Source organism: Macrobrachium rosenbergii, chromosome 50 (genome assembly GCF_040412425.1).
Source record: "Macrobrachium rosenbergii isolate ZJJX-2024 chromosome 50, ASM4041242v1, whole genome shotgun sequence".
NCBI classification, from domain to species: Eukaryota; Metazoa; Arthropoda; class Malacostraca; order Decapoda; family Palaemonidae; genus Macrobrachium; species Macrobrachium rosenbergii.
In genome coordinates this window covers 37,253,162-37,268,690 of record NC_089790.1, presented here as the reverse complement: position 1 = coordinate 37,268,690, position 15,529 = coordinate 37,253,162, and positions in this window count along the sequence as shown.

Below are 15,529 nucleotides of genomic sequence, written 5' to 3'. Positions count from 1 at the left end.
TACGCCAGGAACACAATGGTAGACATTGCCCTGCAATTTCAATGAAAATGTGAAACTTTAGTATAAAATGTTATACGTTTTTCTTTGGAAACTTTTCATTCGACTTGTGTGTATGTGATCAGGCATTTCTGAACCTTGCCGGTATCTGTTACCTTAACACTTGCATTTGCGAACTTGCGCGAGACATGGGGGCGGCAAGTGCGCATTTATCTAAGATATGGGTTATGTTTCTGGTCAGAGCCAATTATCAGCAGTTCCTGGACTCTCTTGCCTTCCTTTGCCAAGATAGGCACCTCTGTCTCTACAGTAAAAGGATTTCACTCTGCCCATTCCCAGGTCTTCATGGTGGAAAGTTTGAACTTCTCATCCTCCTGGGAAACCGTGCTAGCCTTAGCATCAGTAAAAAGACAGGCAACCTGCACAGACTACTGTGCGGCGTCCAGCATTCATAGGGATGTAATGAATTGTCATTTTTGTTTGTTACTGCATTCATTTATAAGATTCAGCACCCACTGGTCTCTGACACTAAATTTTCTCTTCCTACTTGAGGGTTGTCACCCACAGGCCATTTCCTTATGAATTTGGTGGCAGCTCAACATGTGTAGCTAACTGAGCTCCATTTGGACAGGAGAGCATTTCACTTGGGGAACTGTAGTGGGCAAGATTTCCAGAGAGGTGATTTGTAGATTGGATTTCAAAGAAATAAGAAAATGAAAAAGAACTCTTCTACATAATACACATGTACATACACGTAGAAATAAAAGAATAGTCTGCTCTAAGTAAAATCTTTTTTCACGAAAATTTGGCACATAGTGATGCATTCAAAACCATACGCAGTTTACCCATTTCATTTGGTGTCATATTTACAAACTGTTACTGCCCAGTCCTGATCTTTATTTATGATGAAATCCGGCAGCACTCTCATGTTGATATGTCAATGAATTACTGATGCCCCAAACATTTTATTTTCTTCAAAATTTCAGCGATTATGAAATTAATTAGTCGTTCGATTCACACCGAAAATCGTTCGAAGCACAATAATAATTGTTTCATAATTTACTTATGTGTGTATATATATATATATATATATATATATATATATATATATATATATATATATATATATATATATATATATATATATATATATATAATATATATATATATATATAATATATATATGATAATTCATATTTTCACGGACCTTAAGCTACAAATGTTGCTTGATATCAATTTTAATCGGTATGCAGAATAAACACCGAGGGGGAATTTATTTATAAGTGATAAACGATCCGTCACGAAGCGGACTCAAACCACCAAATGGTTGGGAACGATGACTTTTCAAGAGAGGTAGATAGATAGATTTGTATGTATGTATATATACATATATATATATATATATATATATATATATATATATATATATATATATATATATATATATATATATATATATTACATATTTTCACGGACCTTAGGCTACAAAATGTTGTTTGATATCAATTTTAATCTGCCGCAGAATAAACACCGAAGGGAATTTATTTATAAGTGATAAACGATCCGTCACGAAGCGGACTCAAACCACCAAAGGGTTGGGAACGATGACTTTTCAAGAGAGGTGTAAGTTGATACCAACTCTACCATATATATGCCTGTCGAATTCAGTTTTAGTGCCTAGAGTCGATACCAACCTACCTCCACCATGATAGCCGATCGGTATGTTTGAAATACGTAGCTATTTATGAATTTTTGTCAAATTCATGTAGCATTTTTTACATTCGCAGACAATAAGCTACAAATATCGTTTAATATGAAATTCACCGTTGGAATAAAAATCGATGGGGAATTTATAAGATAAACGGTCCTTCAGCAGGTGGACTCAACCCACCGCTTAGTTTGGGGAAAATTACTTTTCAGTGACATTAGCATTCGTCTGTCAAGAAAGTTATGAGCTGATATCTACTCTTTCGTACAGATGCCTGTCGATTTCGAGTTTTTAAACCTACAGGTAGCTTTCATGCGGGTAGGACGTGTCTGTGAAGTGCTCTGTGAAAAGTGCCTGACTTGTGCGATGTTCAAAATGAATTCGAAGAAGAGGAAGGAAAAAGAGAAAATAAATACTGAAGAAATTAAATCAAGTAAAGGGAAGATCAAACTATCATACGAACATTGTCTCATAATTATCGAAGCAGCACGTAAAGATGGAACACTCAATAAGATACAGGAGAAGGATGAGTCAACCCAAATCGAGCGAGAGTCAGCAACCTGCGGACATTGCTCTGGGGCAGTTGATGAGGAAGGGACTTGCTGTGAAATGTGTGGTGTATGGTTCCATTATGAATGTTCAGGTATCGAGGTCAGATACACACCCATACTTTGTAGTGATAACATATTGTACGTCAGTAATAACTGCAAAAGACTTGAACAAAGAACACACAAAAAACTCATTGAAGATGAACTTGAAGAAATAAAAGAAAACAGATTATTAGCAAAGTTGATTCAGGATTCGGCTCAGAAAACTAGTGGCGTAATGATCATCATAGATGAAATCCAAAACAAAATTGATAATGTTGATAAAGATGTAAAGACCATGACAAACATGGACAAAACTTATGCTGAATCACTTAAGACAAAAAAAGTGCTTCTGATCAAATCCACAAACGAAGAGAGCACAGCAGCTAATGAAAAGAGACAAACTATGAGTAAAATAATGGCGCCAGTTGAACAGGTTAAAACGACAAGAGATGGACACTTTTTGTAAGATTTCCAGACAGGAAAAATTTAGAAAAGGCAAAAATGGAGATTCAGAAAACCAACAATATATCAGTAAATGAGAAAGGTAAACTTAAACCAAAAATAAAAGTAGTCTGTGTCCTGAAGGATGAAGATGACAATGTCAATAACATTATAAAGAAAAATCCATGGATAGGTAACCTCATTTCTGAAAATGACGACCTGAAAATTGTAAAGGAAATGATAGCCAAAGATGACAAATATAAACCCTATATCATCAAATGCAACCGCAAATACGAAAGACTATCTATGATAGAGGTGACAAATTGTGTACACTATATAGCCGTTGCAAAGTATATGACTGTTACATGCCCTATCAAAGCTGTAAATGTCAGGAGTTTGGTCACAGCAACAAATTGTAAGAAATGACCAAGCTTGCCCTAGATGTGGTAAAAATCACAAATCAAATGAATGTGCTAGCAATATCTTCAAGCATACAAATTGTGTAAAGAAAGGTCATAGTGATACTAAACATAAAACATATGATGGCAATAAGTGCACAGTATACAAAGAATATGTGTCAAAGGTGAAAAATAATAAGGATCACGGCTTTGACTAATAATCTCCTATGCAATTTAATACAAGAAGAAAGCAAATTTAAAAAGAAACTAAAGACTTTCGTATTCTGAGGAGCTACGATACTGACAAGAAAACACTGAAAGACAATTATAAAATATAAGAAGCATCTTATTTTGAAAACATACAAGGGCCCGCCCAAGGTCTAGAGACCTTGGGCCCGCCAGAGAGAGAATTATCCCTGTGGAGGGCATTATATAAAACCAAAGGAGTGAAGAGTTGATACCAAACCATCTACACCATGATATCGTAACGGTTCGTTTGAAATGCTTGGCTATTTTAGAGTTTTTGCCACATACACCATAACATTTTTTTCTACATTCACAAACCTTAAGGCAAAAACGTGGTTTAATATCAAATTCACTCAACCTCAGAATAAACAGGTAGAGATGGGTTGGTATCAAAGTACAAAAACTTGAATGCGACAGGCAAATTTACAACCGAGTCGGCGGCAATTTAGACCTCTCTTGATTGCCCAAATGCTAACGTCACTGAGTTGTTAGTCGCCCAACCATTCGGTGGTTTGAGTCAACTTGCTGATGGGGCATTTATCACTTATAAATTCCCCTTCTGTGTTTATTCTGAGGTTGATTTGAATTTGAAATATATATATATATATATATATATATATATATATATATATATATATATATATATATATATATATATATATATATATATATATATATATATATATATATATATATATATATATATATATAATATATATATATATATACTATCCTGGGATTTCAGTTAAAAATGAAATTAATATTTCAAATTTTTCATGTCATGCCCTGCAAGAGATTGCAGCATAGAATAAGAAATAAAAGTACTTTTTACTGTTATCACTCTTTTTGTAACTATATACTGTAGGCTATATATATATATATATATATATATATATATATATATATATTATATATATATATATATATATATATATATATATATATATATATATATATATATCACGTCTAAGGGAGAGAGAGGGACGTATGTGCCAGAAAAATAAAAAACATAAAACGTTGCTCTAGTCATGCTCTTTCCAATGGTATGACTTATAAGGCCCTGCACCATTATCTATAAGAGCTATTGTAGGTTGTAAACCATTTTTTCATCCGAAAGATTATGGCCAAAATTGGACTTACGCGACTCGAATCGGTAAAAGGATATGGAAATACACGCAGTGGCACTCGCGCCTTCTTGACGGCCAACCAGGATGCCCGACTTGTGCTGCTTTGGCAGAGTAGAGTAATTCCCGCCAATCAGTGGCTTCGGACCTTCACACTTTTTAAAGTACTTCCAAGACCACGTGAATGTTTACAGGTCGCTTAGTGTATAACGATCGTGTTTTTCACTGTTTTTTACGTAAATTCAGCGTGATTAGTCATAATGGCTGATGATAGTGATAGCTCTGTGCATGGGGAAGATCCTGTGAGTGACCTTAAACCCCCTTGCCTGTACATAGCTCCTGTAAAGCAAGAGTATTTCCGGCAAATTATTGCTGCACAGAGTACCCTCCCGGCCCCCCTCCTGAGCCTGCACCTAAACAAGGGTGCCCCAGTCGTCGTGAGCAAGATGAATTTGCAGAGGACGACGATGATGAGGTGCAGGAGAATCTTTTTGACTACTAAGTCAAATCAGTGGGGGGAGGGGGGACCCTTTGGAGCAGATGCAAGATCTTTGGGAGGGTGAGTGTTATTATCATTAATTATTTTGTTTTATTGCCATTTCATTAATGTTTTTGTCCTTGTTCATTCAATTTACAGTCTTATTTTTTCTAATGCTTAATCATTGCTTTAGGTAAGATTGTGTTTGTTGTTTTGTGTTTGCTTGCATGCACGCAATTATTATTATCTTATTCCAATATTATTTTGTGGCGATCGATGTTACAAAATATTCTTATTCTACATTTAATTTTATAACAATGTTTTTTTTCATTGTACTGTTTAATGTTGCATACTATGAAAATGCTGTTTGCCTGTGCTCCCTTAAAGGCAAATTAGGGAATTCTTAGGTTAGGTTATTAAATGAAACAACGTAACAATAAAATAATACCTTTATTGTTATTTTTTTTTTTTACTTAAAAATATAAATTCCTTCCATTTTGCTATTTTGCGTATGATTTTACGAGGGCTTGTGCACCTGCAATACATATTAGGGACTTCTGAAGGTTGAGGGATAAAAATGAAACAACGTAACAAGAAGAAATGCCTTTATTTTTATTATCTTTTTTTCTTGTAAATTCCTTCCACTTTGCTATTGTGTGTGTGTTTTGACGTGCGCTTGTGAATCTGGAATACAATTTTAGGACTTTGGGGGTAGTGGGGGTCGGAATGAAACAACTATCTACCAAAAAAGTCTTTATTTCTAAATTACAACATAGAAAAATATTCTTTTTTATTGTACTGTTTTGCGTGTGTTTTTATGCTCTCATGGGCGCCAATAATGCAATAGTGCGTTCTGAGGGATGCGAGCGGTTATGGTGAAATGATTTTATAGCAAAAAAAATCTTTATTGTCATTTGCAACCCCCAAAAATATTCATGATTGTATTTTATTGTCTGCTTTGATGCGCGCTTGCGTGCACCCAAGCCATTCCCAAACAAATTTTGGGGGTCTAAAAATTCCAACATCATCATCTATAACTTGCCGCAAGTTTCATCTTAATATCTTTAATGGTTTTCCACTACAAACTTTTAACTTTAACCTTTGTTTCTCCTTTTGTATGGCCTTTTGTATTTTTAAAAATGGCATATATGCCTGATATATAAATATTATTTGGTGCCCAGACCTGGGAGAACAAAACAAAATATCACTTTCGTTTATGGTTTGTACTGGTGATGTTAGGGATATATTTCGATAGGAGAGTGGCCACATAGTTATTTTGAATTGTATTGTAAATTATTTAGTTGAGTAACTTAGAAAATGATATTCAAGTTCAGAAGTTTTAACAACTCCATCCATTCAAAAGTTATCTCAGCACTTAACCTGACTAAGGCACAGTGGATTGCTTTAGCAGTGGCATGTGGGGGTAATGTGACTAGTGGTATGATTGAGGCAGAAATCAAATGTATTGCAATTCAAGCATTGATGGACTCTGGTAAAATAGACAAAGAGTTAAATGAGGCACAAGAATTGTTGATTGCAGCTGAAATAGAGTTTACATATAAGCAAGAGCAAAAGAAAGAGAACAGTGATGCAGGAGGAGAGCTTGGACGCTTAGAAGCAGAAGAAAATTTGATTAGGCTGAAGATGCAGGCCGACAGAGAAAAAGAAGACAGAGAAAGAGCAAGACATGAAAGGGAGATGGAGTTAATCAAGGTTCGATCCACATTACCTGTAACACCGTATAACCATATTCAAGGTAATTTAGACCCTGTATGTTTTGATGTAGTAAGAGTGCAGAGGTTAATTCAAGGTTTACAGAAGAAGCTCCAGATGAGTTTTTTGAGCACTTTGAAAAGTAGCTTTAGTATGGGATGGCCAGAAGATAAATGGTCAGTCTTGTTATAGTGTGTTCTCATTGGAAAAGGAAGAAGTGCCTATTTAGCCTTATCAGCTGATCAGTGTAAAGAGTACGATGTACTGGAACACAATGTGCTACAAGTTTACCAGATGACCCCTGAATATTACAATGAAAGATTCAGATCTTTGTGTTTCAGATGGTGGTTGGAGGTTGCTAAAGTTAAACCTATGGACGAACTTGAGGTTAGTAAGTCCTAGATCACGAACATAGAGCTTATTTAAGAGATAGGTTAAGAAAGCACGACAAAGCTGCTACACTGGCGAGGACACAATATAATCAGTAGCAAGGAATTATAATGTCATTGGTCAACAACCCCCAGTTTAGGTATCATTCAAATATCCTGAACTTTGATATTAGGAACACTTCTAGTGGCAATGCCATTACAAAGCCAGGATATACCCCTCAGCAATCAAATGTTAAATCCTCATCATCCAGTTTCTCAAGACAGATACAGAAGACTAATGTTGTCTGCTACACATGTGGAAGAGTAGGACACTACAGTGAGATGTTATAGGCGCAACAGACCAAGCCAGTTGGTCAATTGGTTAAAATGACACCAATTGAAGCAAACTACGAAGAGCAGTGTGGGGGAGCACTGAGATTAGACAAGCAGAGTGTTTAGCAACCAGTGGAAATGTGACCTCAAGCAGTGAGTGGCTGAGCAGTTTGGAGGCTTTTAGCCATATATCTATGAAGGTATGCTGACAACTCAAGGAGGGAGCGTGCAGGTACCAGTCAAAGTATTATATGATACAGGGAGTAACCATAGTGTGGTAGTTCGCGGTGCTCACCCACAGTTGGAGAAGAATATCACTCGAGATTCAGTTATTTTGAAGGGTATGGGAGGAGAGGAAGTAACTCCTATGTGCCGCTTGCATCTGTCGTGTGAATTGGTGACAGGAAGTATTGATTTTGCTGTAAAGGACTCACTAGCTGTTGAAGGTGTACATGTTTTACTGGGTAATGAAGTTGGTGGTGTACCACCTTGTCCTATAGTGACAGACAAACCGTTGAGATTAGTCCTATGGTAGAGTTAGGAAGAAAAACCCCCACCTGTTTCCAAGTTGTGTAGCTTCAGGAGTATGAAGAGAGCACTACATTTTACAAGTGAAAAAGAGCACGAGGATTTACTGTATCAGAAGGATCTTTGAGCTTAGAAGAGCTATTCAGGAAAGTGAAGGTTCCCTAGTGCTAGTAATGAAGAGATTGCAAGAAGGATCTGGTTGTTGTTGAAGAAGCTCAGCATAGTCAAAGTGTTCCTGAACATAGTAGTGAAACTACAGTAGTAAGTTAGTGGATATCGAGTTCAGCCCTTGAAGTTGGTCAAGTGACTGAGAGAAACAATGGAACTGCAGGAAAGAAGATACAACGTTGGCTGGTTGTTATCAGTGTTGTTGATCCAAGGAAAATGCAACAAACTCCCTGCCTGTTGTTATCTAAAGAAAGAGTTGCTAATGAGAGCATTGACCTGCGAATATACCAGGAAATGCTGAATGGGCGGAATATCGTCAAATTTTTGCCTCATATGTTTAGAAGCAAGTGGTAGCAATGGTGCACGAGGTCTGGACATATGAGAATCAGGGAACTATTAGGAAGATTATGAAGTATTTTTCTGGCAGACTTCACAAGAATGTTAACTTAAGTTTTGCGGGAAGTATCACACAAGCCAAATAGCTGGAAAACCGAATTAAACTATTAAGAAAGTCCCCCTACAACCGATAGAGTTTAGAGGATAACCCTTTAGTAAGGTTATTATAGATATGGTTGGACTACGTTTCCAAAACAAAGAAAGAAATGAATAATCATTTTACAGTGTGTCCAGTAACAAGGTATCACAATTGATTCCTGTAAGAATATAAGTCTGAGTAATTGCTGAGAAGTAGGTGGAGTTTTCTCCAAGTTTGAATACCAAGTATTGCAAGTGATGAGGAACTAACTTTACTTCAAAATTATATATTCCAGGATGTGATGAGCATGTTAGGAGTGAAACAACAGTTATGAACTGCTTATCATCCAGAGACTCAAGGAGCCTTGGAAAGGTTCCACCAGACTTTGTAAAGTATGTTAACAAAGTACTGTAATGAATCGGAAGGGAATGGGATGCTGGTTTACCCAGCAATTATTTGAAGTTGGAATGTTTCAATAAAGTATGGGATGTTCACCAAATGGAATGATTTTGGTCGAGGCAGTGAGGTCCATTGAAAGATTCTTGCAGAAAGTGAAATCAAGAGAAATCCAAGGGAATATGTAGAGAACGAGGGAAAGGTTAGAGAAATTAGAAAATTCTCTTTAGAACATTTGAAAATAAGTCAGAGAAATGGAAAGGAAATATGATGCCAAGACTAAGCCAGAAATTTTAGTGTTGGACAGCAAATTCTGATGTTCTTACCAGTGAAAGATTTTCCCTTACAATAAGTTTCGAGTCCTTATAGGATAATAAAGCTAGAGTGATCAAACATGTGATTGAAACACCATTGAAGAGCTTGACAGAGGAAGATGCTGTATACATTGAATCTTTGAGCCTTACTTCTCAGAGAATAAATTGAAACAGTGTCAATGGCTTTAAAACAACTTCATCTACAGAGGACGATGATGGCTACGAATTGGGAGCTGAAAACAAGATGAACAATTCTTCAATATTGGAAAATTTGGAGAATAAACTAAAAAATCTGAGTGTTGAGCAAAGCAATGAATTAAGTGAAATGATTCGGTTCCCTGAAATTTTCCAGATGTACCTAGGTGTACGATTGACAAAACATGAGGATAAAGGGAAATCAGAAAGGTGGAAAACCTTTTAAAACAAAACTTACCGCATATCATCTTTTCATCAGAAAAAGAGTGGAATATTTATTGCAGCATGGATTAGCAGAACCCAGTTCAAGTCATTGCAGTTCTCCTTGTGTGTTAGTGAAGAAACCAGATGGCTCATTTAGGATGTGTACTGACTATAGGAAAATGAATTCCATCAGTGTGGCTGACAATTATCCTTTGCCTCCTATTGATCAATTGCTTGATAATATTGGGCAAGCCAAGTATGTTTCCAAGATAGACTTGTTGAAAGGATATTATCAAATTCCTTTAGATGATGATGCTAAGTTGCTGTCAGCTTTTCATTGCTCGCTTGGACTGCACCAATACACTGTTTGCCATTTGATTACAGTAGATACCTGCAACATTCAAACGAGTGATGGATCAACTATTTAGGATCAATAGAAGGTAGGTGTATACCATGACTGACATTATGATTGTTTAATAAATGGGAAAAAACATCTGAAGATTTTTAAGGAAAATTCCAGAAACTATAGGAGAAACAGGACTTCCAACTTACAGAAAAGTGAGTTTGGAAGGCAGTTGTTCAATATTTAGGATTTGAAGTTGGAAAGAAGGCCTTCTCACTTCTCTTGATGCTAAAGTAGAAGGTATTCGTAAGGCTACCCCTCCTACAACTAGGAAACAGCTACAAAGATTTTTGGGCATGGCTGGATTTTATCGCTGATTTTGTCCAAATTTCTCAGCCGTGGTGGCTTCCTTAACTGACTTAACCAGTCTGAAAACTGTTTGGACTCCAGAATGTCAAGAATCCTATGAGAAGGTTAAAGCTATTTTAACTTCAAAACCAGTGCTAGACTCCAGACTTCAATAAAGTTTATGATATGGTTGATGCATCTGACTGTGGAATTGGAGCTGTTCTACTTCAAGAAGATCACTGCCATATGCTTCATGTCATCAAAGTTGAAAAAGCATCAGAAAAGTTACTCTTCAATTTAAAATGAGACATTAGCATTAATTACAGCCTTGAAAAAGTTTGAAGTGTATGTGAACCAACCTAGGAATGAAGAAATTTTATTGTTGTCTGACCACAACCCTATTTCATTCATCAATAAGATAAAGAAGAATAATCAACGATTAATAGGTGGTCTTTGTAATGCTACAACCATATAATGTAAAATGTAGATTGAAACATATATCAGGAACGAATAATGTCATTATGCAGATTATTTACTCCGTTCCGAAACGTTGGATACAAACCCGGGATAATTAATCTTCTAGGGGGAGGAATATAATGATATACCTTATAATATGTATATTTTTGCAAATTTAATATATTTTCTATTATATTTGTTATGTGTTGTGTATAGTAATGTTGTTTATTGAAGTCTCAAGTGTCAGATCTTAAAAGGGTTAGTTTGACTGTATGGATTTTGAGAGTAGATGCAATTTCTCTGTGAGATTCATGTTTGCAATGATAGGCTCTTGTGTACTCAGCTGTCAGGTGTTCAGCAAAGTAACCCCTTCATTCGAAGGGCGGTGCCTGACCCACTTAAGCTCTCATCAAAGGAGAGATGAGGTGACAGGTCTAGATAATATTTGTTGACCAGGGCGAGGATAAGCGAAGGTTTGTTTCCTTATCTACTTAAACTGTCATCAAAAAGAGATATGGGATGAAAGGTTTAGATAACAGAGGTTGGCTCTAAAAGCTTGTCGTTTGAACAAGTGTGCAATTATACAGATATGAAATGACAGGCTAAAGAACTCTCTGACCCAGGAAATTTTCCTTGTTATTTTTTATTCTTTTCCTCTTCAGGAAGATTCATAAGATGTTCTACACAAAATGTGTATGTGGCAACATAGGTTGCTTCTCATAGCAGAATTTGGAAAGCTGGGTATTAGCCTGTTAGAGTCCATTTGAGTTGGTCAGACTCTTTCTCTTATCCTCTCTTACTTCAAAGGAGAGTAAAATTTATAATATAACAGATTTATGTGGTCACTGGTAGAACATATCTTTTAAGATCTGATTTTGGTGAAACTGTGTAGTCTTATAGGCGCCATATATAAAGCGTTTTTGTGCTGCAGCAAGGGGTTTTACAAAAGTGATACAAGCTTGTATAAGGTGAAGTGGATTTTGCTTAATATCACCATGGTAAAATAAGAAGCCTCAGGGAGATTTTGCCTTAGTGAAATTACTGTTGATAAATCTTTTGTGCATTTTTTGTGTGTTCTTGTCTTTTGCATTTTTTTGTGTGTTCTTGTTTTGTGCATTTTTGTGTGTTCTTGTGTTTTACCCAAACATTTGTGTTGGTGATTTAAGATTTATTTACTTAACATTTTACATATTTTTGATACTTTAACATTGCATACTTGATTTAATTTTCATTTGTTAAGATTTCCTTTTCAAATCTTGAGCAATTCTTTATAGTTTAAATTTGCTTAGTTAATGTAATTTCTCGATGAATTAAAGTCTGTTAATTAGTCTTGTTTAAGAATTAATTAAATCTTGTGTTTTTCAGATTGTAATTCTAATTATAAATTTTGGAAGTTATGTATTTAAAATTCTTAAACACAGTGTTTCCTTTGTTGGCCACCAGTGGATAAGGTTATTTGTGTGTGCATTAGGCAAAGGGATAAACATGTTTTGTTCTCCTTCAGTTGTACTGAAGTGAATTGAGACCAGGGAAACAATTATAGTTGTTTGATAGAGTGATGCCCTTCATTATTTCGTATATATTAATACTTCACAAAAAACTTGATAAACTTAGTTTGATTTTTCAAGTGATAAGTGAGTTTTAAAGGGATCACTGTTACCTTTAGCATGTTCAGTCGTAATTTTACTGTTATGAGGCTTCAGGTATCTGGCTGAAGTGAGGTAAATTTTTGGATTTTGTGACTAGTTGTGTAATAACCAGGTACTTGGTACACTTCATGACAATATATATATCATATACATATCCTTTCATAATTTAATATTCATCGAAAAGTGTGTAAGATTTTCAGTAAGGTTTAACTTTTCTTTATTATTTGTTATCTATTCTTTTTTATTGTTACCTGTTGAAGTAAAATCGACACACCGTAGAAAACATATCTCGCAAAGGGATCTCCAAAAATACAATTCTTAATTTCCCTTATTTGGACTGACAAATACTTTTCAATGCTGTTAAACTATTGCTGTATTTAGTAACAGAGAAGGGGGATTTTACCTTACACCAGCCTTGCCGCTCTTCAAGTCTTTGTCAACATAATAATAGACCGATACTGGAAGTCAGTGCCCGACGATGGTTATAAAGCTTTCTGGGTTAGCAGTCAGTAAACTGCTGAATGTGAGACAAGGCAGAAACTTATTTAAAAACCGTTAAAAATGTGCTTCTTTCAGTGTCACTGGGAAAGCATTTTGAATGCTTAGTATTACTAGACTCACATAGGATAAGTACATTGATCATACATCATTTTTCATTTGAAATCAACCGTTTTGCATTATTTTACACATCGATAAACTCGTGGTTTCCATAAAAAAACTCGACTTTTTTTAATAACCAGCTCTCTCTAACGTTCTCCCGCCAGAATTTTAACAGATAAATTGTAGCTCTACCCTCCCCGGTTCATTCTTATGGCGTGATTTCTGCTTAAATTCGTATAACAAGCAATGTAAGGAAAGTTAGTATTGAGATCATGAAAGAATGGCCATAACAAGTCTGCAAAATCAGGACTAGAAAGGAATTTTCCGGGGTGTGACCGAGCCACTCGTGTCGTAGTTGTTTTTATTTTTACAATTATATTCACTACGTAATGATTTAACTATTGAAGAATAATTTGTGAAGAAAAAGACATAACTGAAACATATGTTAGACACTGGCAGTATGAACTGTATGTACACTTCTAAGAAATCGTAACAAACCTAAGCAATAACTCGAGTCTGTAGTACTGTTTCCTATTATATAGGCTGTCGGTTACTAAGTGTTTATAACAATCGCTATTTAAAAACATATGCAGTCAAGTCATTTGGTATGTTTACAATTGTTTCATACATTTTAAAGGATGCTTCCGTAATATATATTGTTTATTAAAAACGAGAAATTTTACATTAGATGAGCACAGACTGCCACATTGTGAGAAAGAGCGATAGCAATTCAGTTTCAGTTGAAGCTCTGAATCCGTACATTTCCCGCAGCTCTCCTGCCTCTCTTGCTCAAATTCAAATTCAAAAGATTTATTGGCGTATATTACACATAAATCAAACGGGATGTATCAGCATGCTGGTGCACCCTCCAAAATATTTTAACAGTACATCATTCACCTTCCAAAATTACCTGTTCCAATAGAAATTGGGAAACTTCTTCATAATTCTTGGAACCATATTATCTTTAAGCAAATAACACACCTGCTCTGGAACTGTATCAACACTTCTATCCCTAAATTCTGAAAGTGCAGTACAATGTATTACATAATGATATAATGTATGAGAGTTTGGCTTTTTACATAATTTACATGAAAATTATGCCTCATGCTACTATTGCCGCCTGCTAAAATCCTGTCTGCATTAACAGTCTCCCATGCAGCTCTCCCATGTCTCATATCTCTCTTAATTTGACGAAAACTTACAGCACCAACAATATCAACAGAGGTTTTACATGTATCTTTTACTAATTTGTCACCAACTTCATTTAAATATATACCTATATGAGAAAGTATCCAGCAAAATTTAACATAAAAACCACTTCGTTCTCTCTCATATATCAAAGTCTTACATTGGTATACTAAATCAGCATGAGATGGATCCTTACAATTCAATGCAAGCAAAGCTCTCTGGGAATCTACAAAAATATACACATCTCACTTTTTACCTGCGACAATTTTCAGTCCTTGGTGAATTGCGTGTGACTCGACTGTTGTTGTAGAGCTATTATCCTGCATTCGTTTTGAAATCATCCCATCAGTAAATGTATTATCTCTAAAATCTCGTATGACAACTCCACATCCACTATATTAACAGACCCATCACAGTATATATGAAAAACATTACATCTTGGTAAATAACATAACAATGGTAAGGACACCTTCTTTAACTCATTAGGATGACACTCACTCTTTTTGTAATCCAATTTCTTTGTATATAACCATGACTTGAAAGGCCTTACCTTTGGCAGCTGAACACATTACTTCACAGCATCATAACTTAACGATAATGTTGTACAATTTCCGTGAATAGCTGTTAGTCAAACTGGAGCATCAAACCTTCCTGATAACTTGGCAGTTATCATTCCTATACTTCTTAACATTTGAACAACAGCAATAGAGACAATTTCTCGAATGCGGTCAACTACACTAGGTAAATTTAATTCCATTCTCATTAATGACTTTGTTTTGGATATCCTCTGATTTCTTCAGTTCCTTCTCCGAATAACTTACTAATACAGGTGTTGCATAATCGATAACTGAGCGCACTGTACTAATATAAACCATCCTTAAAACCGGAATGCCTGCTCCATTACCTCTGTTTGCAAGCACTTGTAGTGGTTTAAGTCTTGACAGACAAAGATTTCTAACGTAGTTTAATTCGAACATGGTCTTTTTAAAACTTATATAAATTCTGAGATACTTAAAACTGTCGACTATCTGTATACCTTCCCATTAAATAAAAATGAATTATATGTCTGCCTACAAGCCTGTATTTTGCTCTTATTTTCATTTATATCCAAACCCATATGCAGACACAAGTTTTGCAGCTCCGCCATTGTTAATGACAAAGTAGCATAAGAATCACATTGTATAAGAATACAGTAACATCAGCATAAATTACAATATCAGTACCTCTTGGAAATGTGTGGCTTGCAATTTTGTCCATCGATACATTAAA